This window comes from Mesoplodon bidens (assembly GCF_964165515.1).
Source record: "Mesoplodon bidens genome assembly, chromosome: 17".
Lineage (NCBI taxonomy): Eukaryota > Metazoa > Chordata > Mammalia > Artiodactyla > Ziphiidae > Mesoplodon > Mesoplodon bidens.
The window spans coordinates 31,177,949-31,190,514 of record NC_138174.1 but is presented as its reverse complement, the minus strand read 5'-3'; positions in this window follow the sequence as shown (position 1 = coordinate 31,190,514).

Sequence of the window (12,566 nt, the reverse complement as noted above, 5' to 3'; positions counted from 1 at the left end):
CAGCCTCTTCAGGGACTCTGGCTGACTCAGGCCATGGGGGAGGGAGGGGCACAGAGTGCGGGGCGAGCCTGCAGTGGCAGAGGCCGGTGTGATGTTGCAACAGCCCAAGGCGTGCTGTGCATTCTCCCAGGGAAGTCGTCCCTGGATCCTGGGAACCCCAGCAGCGACAGGCTGCAGAGGCTCCCCAGAAGGGGGGTGTGGACAGTGACCTGCGCTCACATACAGGCCTCTTGGTGGCAGCAGCAGCAGCCCCAGCATCCCACGCCCGTCTCTGGGCTCCGTGTTTTCAGCCGCGGCTCACGTCCATCTGTGGAGCTCCTTTAAGCAGCGCTTTTAATCCCCTCTCCTCGAGCACTAGGACCAAAGAGGGAAGAAAACGTCTCTTGCCTCTTTGGCAGCTCCAGAGTTTTCCCGGACTCCCTCCCAGCTAGCTGTGGTGCATTAGCCCCCTTCAGGCTGAGTTCTCACCACCAGCCCCTGTCCTCTTCCTGCGCTCCGACTGAAGCCTGAGCCTCAGCTCCCAGCGCCGCCCACCCCAGTGGGTGAGCAGACAAGCCTCTGGGGCTGGTGAGTGCTGGTCAGCAATGATCCTCTGTGCGGGAATCTCTCTGCTTTGCCCTACTCAGGTACGTGGGGAGTTTCTTGCTTTTTTGGAAGTCTGAGGTCTTCTGCCAGCGTTCAGTAGATGTTCTGTAGGAGTTGTTCCACGTGTAGCTGTATTTCTGGTGTATCTGTGGGGAGGAAGGTGATCTCCGTGTCTTACTCTTCCACCATCTTCCCCGGAAGTTGAAAAGTATTATTAAAGAATGACTTTTTGATCATGCTATATAGTACAGTAGAAAACAAAGACTTTTTAAACAATACTGAAATGGGTTCTAGTCCTGGATCTACAATTTTCTAAGTGTGCCAAATAAGATACCTTAACTCCCTGGGTGTTCGATGCTTATCTCTAAGATGAAGGTACTAATAGCTGTATTATAGAGTATTCATTAATTATATAAATAAAACTTCATCCTGCAGTAGCCTGAGGTTCCAGACTCCTGAAGTTGAAGAATCACATTAAATACCTTAGGACCAAGCAGATTTACCAGAGCTCTTCAAGTGGAGGGTAAGAGCACTCTTCCTGCCCTAGTACACCAAACAGCTCCATCCACAATTGTATTAATGTAATCGGGTAAAAAATTAACAATATCAACATCATTTTTTGTTTTTAAAATAACTGATTGGATTTTTTATTCCCTGGGATGACTGTTATGGTCTAAGCATTCCTTCTTTGGTAATGCAGCTTTAATTGGCTTAGTACAAGCTTTCCAAAGGTTTTCACTATGCTTAACCTTCTAAGGTCTCCCTAACTATTTTCACACATTGTAAATAAGTCTCTGGTATACTCAGACCCAAGAGTATACTGACTGAGGTTCATTTTAAGAAATAATCTTGATTTTTCTTGAAGTACTAAGATGGCTTACAAAACCTTATCTTTTCTCTTAAATAAATACCATGCATTTTTAGCCTTATTCCCAGTCTCCCAAGACTAAAGAAATTAAATATCAAAATTATATTTAACTGACATTAAGGCTTCAACACATATCAGCACAATTGTTTAACTGTCTTAGCTCTCATCTTTAAAAATCACATTTAAAGGTATTAACCTAAAATATAGCATCAGTTATTATTAAAATTTTCCTTAATTTATATATTTAGTATTATTTAGAACTTACTGTTTTCATCCAATATTTTCTCTATATAATTGTATATTTGGTGTTCAATTAAGTTATATAGAAATTGGTAAGAAAAAACAGAAAATAATATTGAAAAATGACTTAGAAAATAGAATATGTTTCAAGTAAAACCAAGTACTTCTGATAAATAGGAGTGTGTACTTGAGAAACCCCAGTAGTAAGAAGAAGCAGGGTAAGAATTGCTTTCACATTTAGCATTATCTTTATTTCAAGATGTCTGTGCTTTGAGCCTATAAGACAAAGATAATGTTTTTATCAATATGCTGGCATTGAAATAATCTCAGATATTTAAAAGAATATATTCAGAAAATCCCATGATTCAATTTTTTTTTTGTCCTCCTTGGTGCACAGAAAAGCAGAATTTTCATTAAACTTTATAAAATGATGATTTTCTGGATATAAAAATAGTAAAACTGCACAAGTCTACCCATGGTCCATGATCTCCATTTGAGATTCTCAAGTGCTTTCAGAGCCTATTTCATTTTAAGTCAATTATGTGTATCACTAGTGGCTCAATCAATTAAAAAAAAAAAAGTTCCTGCTGCTCTGTTCCTGGTTGTCTGCCCAAAGAAAACTCTTCTTTTTGCTTGGATTCCCTCTTGGTATGCACTTAATCAAATTAACTCCTGGTAGAAAAAGTGATATAAAGGTATAGAGATCAAGGGAAAATGCTTAACTATAAATTACCCGCATGTCTATTGGAAAAGGATTACCTCCCTTTAGATCAACTGTAGAAGGGTTTTCTTCCCATATACCCATTTTAAATCTGCCATGTAATTTTCATACCATATCAAGAAGACGATATGGAAAAATACAGTCAAAAGCTGTCTCCTAGGGCCTCCCTGGTGGCGCAGTGGTTGAGAGTCCGCCTGCGGATGCAGGGGATACGGGTTCGTGCCCCGGTCTGGGAGGATCCCATATGCCGCGGAGCGGCTGGGCCCGTGAGCCATGGCCACTGGGCCTGCGCGTCCGGAGCCTGTGCTCCGCAACGGGAGAGGCCACGACAGTGAGAGGCCCGCATACCGCAAAAAGAAAAAAAAAAAAAAAAAAAAAAAAAAAAAAAGCTGTCTCCTAGTTGCTGATTTTTCTCTAGGTAGTAGTTATCAAGATGCATGAGATAATTTAGGAAATGGCAAAAAATATGAATAAGATCTATATTATAGATTATATAATAAATTTACAGGATATGATGTGATCATACCTTACTTTTGTTTTGATGAAATTAATTGATGTAGTCTGAATTTTTTGGAGACCAGGGAATATTATGAGACTGTTTTGTATAAACTTGTTTGTGACAACTTTTGTGTTGCTTTTATTTTCATACAAAATGTGTTGATGTCAGTACTTTTCTTCCTGGTCAGATGCCCACATTCTCAGTCTACCTCTATGATTGACACTTGTTGGCAAGTCTTGTGGCCGTCACAGCTAGGAGATAAATTATTGCTGGACACAGGTGTTACATACAGGTTAGGGTTAAAGCACTGAGTTTGGAATCTATGCTACCATTACATTTGTGTTCACTGTGTTTCAAGAAAGGAGGATCCAGAATTTCTAGGCTGTCAATTTAAAATTATTCATAAGTATTATATTCTAAATTAGATATACCATTTAGTGACTTTTCTATGTAACTATTAGAACTAACAATGTCAAGATGAATTTTGTACGTCATCATTATCATAAACATAATATAAGGTTTGAAATCCTTTCTGGCATACAATTAAGAGACATTGTTATTCATTTACACAAAGTATGCTAACAACATGATCCTTGTTCCTTGACACAAACTCCTACTTGAGTAGGTGATATTGGCACAAACACTCAATGGTGTGGGAGTTTCAAGAAGAATGACACAGGTAATTGATCTCCAGACTTGGGCTTTACTCTCTGGGAGATTTTACTCTCCTAGCTTGGCCTGCAAATTGTCAAAGAAGAATTTCCCTCACCTTCCTTTCTCTCTATAAAGTACTTAGGAAAACCTCAAGTTTAAATTGAGGCTACAAGAATCATACAATTATGACAAGAGGGGAAAGTGAAGCTTTGGTGGCATAAGTGAAGGTTTGAGCTTCTTTATTTCTAGTTATCGTTTTTCTTCATTTTAAGAATGGTTTAAAATACCATGGTTTTAAAAGATATCTCATGTAGTAGGAGTAACAATGATCAAGGTGTGTATCAAAGAATAAAGAAACCTAGTACATCTCTAGAGCTAGCTCTTGAGGTTTCTACTTTGTTTAACTTTCTCGCCAGAGTAAAAAATGAGACAGGTATTCAGAACAAAGCCCTGTTAAAGTATGGTAGTTGGAAACCTAGACAGATCTAAATACCCTTTTGAATTGTACTCTAGCCACTTAAAACTGTGTGAACTGAGGCAAGAAATTTAACTCCTTCAAATTCTTATTTTCCCAATCTGTATAATGGAGATAATGTCACCTCACGATTTTGTTATGAAGACTATATGAAATATACAGAGAATAATACCTAAAACATCAGAAGTGATTAATAAATTGCAGCCAATATTATTAGTTATGAAAAAAAGGAAAAATGTGTCTTGCAAACAATCATTTTCCTTCAATATCATATAGCTCACAATACTTAACTGTGATGGCTTATAAATTGATGAAGTTAAGCAAGTTATAAACAACCAATTCCACAGCTTTCATAAGAAATGGAGAATTGTAATAACAAAGCTTCTTATTTTGGTTGGTGAATTCTTTATTGTGGCTTTCATATTAGTTTCTTTTTTATATATTTTATAGAAGTATAGTTGATTTACAATGTTGTGTTAATTTCTGTGTACAGCAAAGTGATTCAGTTATACACATACATTATTTTTCATATTTTTTTCTATTATGGTTTATCACAGGACATTGAATCCAGTTACCTGTTCTATACAGTAGGACCCTGTTTTTTATCCATCCTATATATACTAGCTTGCATCTGTTGATCCCAAACTCCCACTTTATCCCTTCCCCACTGCCCCTTCCCTTTGGCAACCACAAGTCTGTTCTCTATGTCTTGAGTCTGTTTTCTGTTTTGTAGATAAGTTCTTTTGTGCTATATTTTGGATTCCACGTATATCAGCATATGGTATTTGTCTTTCTCTTTCTGACCTATTTTGCTTAGTGTGATCATCTCTACATCCATTTTTGTTGCTGCAAATGGCCATTTCATTCTTTTTTATGGCTGAGTAGTATTCCATTGTGTGTGTGTGTGTGTGTGTGTGTGTGTGTGTGTGTGTATTACATCTTCTTTATCCATTCATCTATTCATGGACATTTAGGTTGTTTCCATGTCATAGCTATTGCATAAAAAAGCTGCTATGAACATAAGGATGCATGTATCTTTTCAAATTAGAGTTTTGTCTGGGTATCTGCTGGGGAGTGAGATAGCTGGACCATATGGTAACTCTTATTTTTAGTTTTTTGAGGAAACTCCATATTGTTTTCCATAGTGGCTGCACCAATTTACATTCCTACCAGCATTGTAAGAGGGTTCCCCTTTCTTCACACTTTCTCCAACATTTATTATTTATAGACATTTTAAGGATGGCCATTCTGACCTCTGTGAGGTAGTAAAAACTTTAGGAATGTGTAATTTGTTTACTTTCATGTCACAATTAAAAAAAATTTAAATTAAGATACTCATAAATCTTAATCTGATAAAGTACTATTAGATTGGTATATCGGATGTCATTTTTATTTAATTATCTCCATTTAGGTATGGCATAGAACTCAAGTACCATTAAGAGTTGAGGGTTTTTTGTCATCTGCCTCATAAATATTATAAACATTAACTTTGATCTTCACCCTTGCATTCTTTCTCTTCATATATATGATATATATATATATATATATATATAAACATGTGTATTACTTATTAAGCTTGAAATACCATGTATCTTTTTATTTAAGAGCTCATGATTTCTTCAAACATGGTATCAGACTTAAAAAAGTTCAAGTGAAAGATTAAAATCGATGTTCTCATTATTTTTCTTTATGTGATTTGTTTTACAGATGGCAAGTTTTTCAACAAATATTATATTCTTTGATCTATCTGTTAATTAAATACATAGACATTTTCTTTATTACTAGAACAAACAGTCAAGAAAGACAGTTGAAAAAGAACTGGGGGCTGGTTATTCATGGCCCAATGGCAAACAAAGAGCCAGGTTTTATATGGAATTTTCCAACAATAGTTCTGAATACACCGATATAAAAAACAATACTTGATAGGACTGATCTGTCTGAAAACTATGAAACTATGTCCTTTACCTATGTATCTATATAATTTTTGATCCCTCATATTTTTCATTAAAAAACGTCCTCAAGGCATTTCTTAGAGATATTTAGAATTACATAGAATTATTAATAAATTGCATACTTGCACTACCACTATATCAATGTATTATGTACATTACAAATTGCAAACAAATAGTAACTAAAACTGTATGAGAATCAATACTTATAGGAATTTTAATAATTTTCTCAACTACCCCAATATATCCCAAGTATGTGCATATCCCAAACTGGATACTAATCATTTGATAATGAAGTTTTCTATTGTTTGTTTGCTACTTGTATAATATCCTTAAATTCCAAAAATTCTAGATCTGCTGTAAATAAAAAGACGTTAGAATTTTTCCCTCTGTGTAAATATATATGTATACACATTTTTTTCAAGAAATATACCTTGAAAACATAATATAATTATCATTAGGTAAGTTGTTTTAAATACAATGTGCAAGTTGTTGCACATTGGATTAAAATGTGCTACAATCTAATTAATGTTTAAAAACTAATTTCAAAATAGAGCCTTTGTACATATATTTTTCTTCAATGATTTTTAATGTATACTTACCTATGTCATTTAATGATGGTTGACATTTATGAATTGACATAATACCTTGCAACTATCAATGAATTTTAACAGTATTTTTCATTAATTACATATTTATTGGTATTCTGGTAAAGATAAACAAAAATATAAAAAAAACAGTAGACAAGTACAAACTGGTCAACAATTACCATATCATTGGAATACAGATGTATAAAATAGAACTGGGAAAAATTAGATAAGTTTATATTACTTGTAGATAATCTGTGATTTAATAGTAATAGACCTCACACATTTTCAAAGTGACTTTGCTTTTAACTCATGATTCCTACATATTTCAGATGTCAGCAATCAGGAATTCACGAATATTAGGGCAGCCACCTCAAGAAGTTTGATTGACAAAGATGTGCTTCCAAAAAGAATGATATTTATTTAGTCATAAATAACTGCCAAAGTGTTTAACATCATTCAAGTCTTGGTAGCTTTATTTCTACAAGCTGCTGGTGTAGTATATTTATAGCATACCAAAAATTGCCTCACATTTATCAGAAAATCATTTTAAATTTCAAGAATGAGAACTGGGAAAACTACAAGAGAAAACACAAATATATTTCTTATATGCTTTTATAAGTGCATTCTATTAAGAAGAGGAATGATCCCTCTAAACTACAAGATCAGTGTTGCTTGTTTTAATCTCAGTTTTTGATGTTGCTTATTTTGTATGTTAATTTTCTTCACATTATTCCATTTATTAGCAGTTAAAATGATATTGTTGTATGTTAAACAAAACAAAACCAAAAGGAAGAATAAATCTTTCAGTATGTGGGACTTTTTTTTCCAGTTTATTTATTTATTTATTTATTTATTTATTTATTTATTCACACACACACACACTTCATGTTATTTTTACAAGAGATAGACTGACACCAAGCATTGTAAATGGACGACCACAACAAAAGCAACAATGATTGCAATTACCAAACACGAAACACACTCATACTATGTCATGATATTGACATTCAGTCCAGTAATCCTCCACTGTAACAGCTCCTTTACTTTGCAGTGAAAATTGATTTGTATATTTTTTGCCTCTGAGTCCTTGTGGGATTTTTTTTTATTCAAACAGAAAGTCACAAAAATTATAATCATCCTCATCAGTTCACTCAGTCCCATGTAATTAATTTTTTTCCATCGTGATCTTTTGTTAGCACTTTTATGAGTTCATCAGTTTTCCATTAGAGTCTGATAATGCTTATTTATTCCATTCAGCAGTATATTCAGTTACCAGAAACCTGTACTTGTCAGAGACTTTTCCATGAATTCCTTGAAGATGAAACCCTTTTATAGGAACATATTTCAAAAAGCATCAGACTACACCCAGAACTGTCTGTAAATGACAAAAGACTTAAAAATGACCATGGTTAAAGATTTGATGAAAGTTCATAATAATGCAATTGACAAGGAAATTTAGTTATTTCTGAGATATACATTTTAAAGTAATATCTAGAATTATGACTTATAACATTATACCAGAACATATAAGATTTTTAGAAATTTCATGTAAAGTCTGAAGCATTTATATTAACATATTTCCATACAAATAACCCAAAGAAAGTTTAGTATTAGTTGTTTTGTTTCTTTGTTTTTTTTGTTTGTTTATACTGCAGTTTCTTATTAGTTATCAATTTCATACACATTAGTGTATGTATGTCAAACACAATCACCCAGTTCAGCACAGCACCATCCCCACCCCACCATGGTTTTCCTCCCTTGGTGTCCATTGGTTTGTTCTCTACATCAGTGTCTCAACTTCTGCCCTGCAAACCAGCTCATCTGTACCAATTTTCTAGGTTCCACATACATGCGTTAATATACGATATTTGTTGTTCTCTTTCTGACTTACTTCACTCTGTATGACAGACTCTAGATCCGTCCACATCTCAACAAATGACTCACTTTCATTCCTTTTTATGTCTGAGTAATATTCCATTGTATATACATACCACCACTTCTTTATCCATTCATCTGTCGATGGGCATTTAGGTTGCTTACATGACCTGGCTATTGTAAATAGTGCTGCAATGAATATTGGGGTGCATGTGTCTTTTTGGATTACGGTTTTCTCTGGGTATATGCCCAGTAGTGGGATTGCCAGATCATATGATAATTCTATTTTTCGTGTTTTAAGGAACTTACATACTGTTCTCCATAGTGGCTGTATCAATTTACATTTGCACCAGCAGTGCAAGAGGGTTACCTTTTCTCCACACCCTCTCCAGCATTTGTTCTTTGTAGATTTTCTGATGATGCCCATTCTAACTGGTGTGAGGCGATGCCTCATTGTAGTTTCGATTTGCATTTCTATAATAATTAGTGATGTTGAGCAGCTTTTCATGTGCTTCTTAGCCATCTGTATGTCTTCTTTGGAGAAATGTCTATTTAGGTCTGCTCATTTTTGGATTGGGTTTTTTGTTTCTTTAATATTGAGCTGCATGACATGTTTACATATTTGGAGATTAATCCTTTGTCAGTTGACTTATTTGCAAATATTTTCTCCCATTCTGAGGGTTGTCTTTTCATCTTGTTTATGGTTTCTTTTGCTGTGCAAAAGCTTTGAAGTTTCATTAGGTTCCATATGTTTATTTTTGTTTTTATTTCCATTACTCTAGGATGGGGATCAAAAAAGATATTGTTGTGATTTATGTCAGAGAGTGTTCTTCCTATGTTTTCCTCTAAGAGGTTTATAGTGTCTGGTATTACATTAAGGTCTCAAATCCATTTTTTTTTTTTTGGTATGTGGGACTCTCACTGCTGTGGCCTCTCCCATTGCAGAACACAGGCTCTGGATGCACAGGCTCAGCTGCCATGGCTCACGGGCCTAGCCGCTCTGCGGCATGTGGGATCTTCCCGGACTGGGGGACGAAACCATGTCCCCTGCATCGGCAGGTGGACTCTCAACCACTGTGCCACCAGGGAAGCCCCTCAAATCCATTTTGAGTTTATTTTTGTGTATGGTGTTAGGGAGTGTTCTAATTTCATTCTTTTACATGAAGCTGTCCAGTTTTCCCAGCACCACTTATTGAAGAGACTGTCTTTTCTCCATTGTATATTTTTGCCTTCTTTGTCATAGATTAGTTGACCATAGGTGTCTGGGCTTATCTCTGGGCTTTCTATCTTGTTCCATTGATCTATATTTCTGTATTTATGCCAGTACCATGTTGTCTTGATTACTGTAGCTTTGTAGTATAGTCTGAAGTCACAGTGTCTGATTCCACCAACTCCGTTTTTTCCCCTCAAGAATGATTTGGCTATTTGGGGTCTTTTTTGTCTCTGTAGAAATTCTAAGATGATTTGTTCTAGTTCCATAAAGAATACCATTGATAATTAGATAGGGATTTCACTGAATATGTAGATTGCTTTGAGTAGTAAAAATCATTTTCACAATGTTGATTCTTCCAATCCAAGAACATGGTATATCTCTCCATATGTTTGTATCATCTTTGATTTCTTTCATCAATGTCTTATAGTTTTCTGCAAACAGGTCTTTTGTCTCCCTAGGTAGGTTTATTCCTAGGTATTTTATTCTTTTTGCTGCAATGTAAATGAGAGTGTTTCCATAATTTCTCTTTCAGATTTTCATCTTTAGTGTATAGCAATACAAGAGACTTCTGTGCATGAATTTTGTATCCCGAAACTTTACCAAATTCATTAATTAGCTCTAGTAGTTTTCTGGTGACATTTTTAGGATATTCTATGTATAGTATCATGTCATCTGCGAACAGTGACAGTTTTACTTCTTATTTTCCAATTTGTATTCCTTTTATTTCTTTTTCTTCTCTGATTGCCATGGCTAGGACTTCCAAAACTGTGTTGAATAATAGTGGGGCGAGTGGAACTCCTTGTCTCATTCGTGATCTTAGAGGAAATGGTTTCAGTTTTTCACCATTGAGAATGATGTTTGCTGTGGGTTTGTGGTATATATCCTTTATTATGTTGAGGTAGTTTCTCTCTGTGCCCACTTTCTGGAGAATTTTTATAATAAATGGGGGTTGAATTTTATCAAAAGCTTTTTCTGCATTTATTAAGATGATTATATGGTTTTTATTTTTCAATTAGTTAATATGGTGTATCACATTGATTGATTTGTGTATAATGAAGAATACTTGCATCCCTGAGATAAATCCCACTTGATCGTGGTGTATCATCCTTTTAATGTGTTGTTGGATTCTGTTTGCTAGTATTTTGTTGAGGATTTTTGCATCTACATTTATCAGTGATATGGGTCTCTAATTTTCTTGTTTGTAGTATCTTTGTCTGGTTTTGATATCAGGGTGACAGTGACCTCATTGAATGAGTTTGGGAGTGTTCCTTCCTCTGCAATTTTTTGGAAGAGTTTGAGAAGGATGGGTATTAGCTCTTCTTTAAATGTTTGATAGAATTCACCTGAGAAGCCATCTGGTCCTGGACTTTTGTTTGTTGGAAGATTTTTAATCACAGTTCAATTTCATTTCTTGTAATTGGTCTGTTCATATTTTCTGTTTCTTCCTGGTTCAGTCTTGGAAGGTTATACCATTGTAAGAATTTGTCCGTTTCTTCCAGGTTGGCCATATTATTGGCATAGAGTTGCTTGTAGTGGTCTCTTAGGTTGCTTTGTATTTCTGTGGTGTCTGTTGTAACTTCTCCTTTTTCATTTCTAATTTTATTGATTTGAGTCCTCTCCCTCTTTTTCTTGATGAGTCTGGCTAATGGTTTATCAATTTTGTTTATCTTCTCAAAGAACCAGCTTTTAGTTTTACTGATCTTTGCTATTGTTTTCTTTGTTTCTATTTCATTTATTTCTGCTCACATCTTTAGGATTTCTCTCCTTCTGCTAACTTTGTGTTTTGTTTCTTCTTCTTTCTCTAGTTCCTTTAGTGTAAGGTTAGATTGTTTACTTGAGTTTTTTCTTGTTTCTTGAGTTAGGCTTGTATAGCTATAACCTTCCCTCTTGGAACAGCTTTTGCTACACCTCATATGTTTTGGATCATCATGTTTTCATTGTCATTTGTCTCTAGGTATTTTTTGATTTCCTCTTTGATTTCTTCAGTGGTCTCTTGGATATTTAGTAATGTATTGCTTAGCCTCCATGTGTTTGTGTTTTTTACTTTTTTTTTCCCTGTCATTCTTTTCTAATCTCATAGCGTTGTGGTCAGAAAAGATGCTTGATATGATTTCGATTTTATTAAATTTACTGAGGCTTGATTTGTGACCCACGATGTGATCTTTCCTGGAGAATATTCTCTGTGTACCTGAGAAGAGAGTGTAATCTGATGTTTTTGGATGGAATATCCTATAAATATCAATTAAATCTATCTGGTCTATTGTATAATTTAAAGCTTCTCTTTCCATATTTATTTTCATTTTGGATGATCTGTCCATTGGTGTAAATGAGGTGTTAGAGTCCCCCACTATTATTGTGTTACTGTCAATTTCCTCTTTTATAGCTGTTAGCAGTTGCCTCATGTATTGAGGTGCTCCTATGTTGGATGCATATATATTTATAATTGTTATATCTTCTTCTTGGATTGATCCCTTTATCATTATGGATTGTCTTTCCTTGTCTCTTGTAACATTTTTTGTTTTAAAATCTATTTTATCTGATATGAGTATAGCTACTCCAGCTTTCTTTTGATTTCCATTTGCATGGAGTATCTTTTTCCATCCCCTCACTTTCAATCTGTATGTGTCCCTAGGTTTGAAGTGGGTATCTCGTAGACAGCATATATATGGGTCGTGTTTTTGTATCCATTCATCAAGGCTGTGTCTTTTTGTTGGAACATTTAATCCATTCACGTTTAAGATAATTATTGATATGTGTGTTCCTATGACCATTTCCTTAATTGTTTGGGGTTTGTTTTTGTGGGTCTTTTTCTTCTCTTGTGTTTCCCACTTAGAAAAGTTCCTTTAGCATTTGTTGTAGAGCTGGTTTGGTGGTGCTGAAGTCTCTTAGCTTTTGCT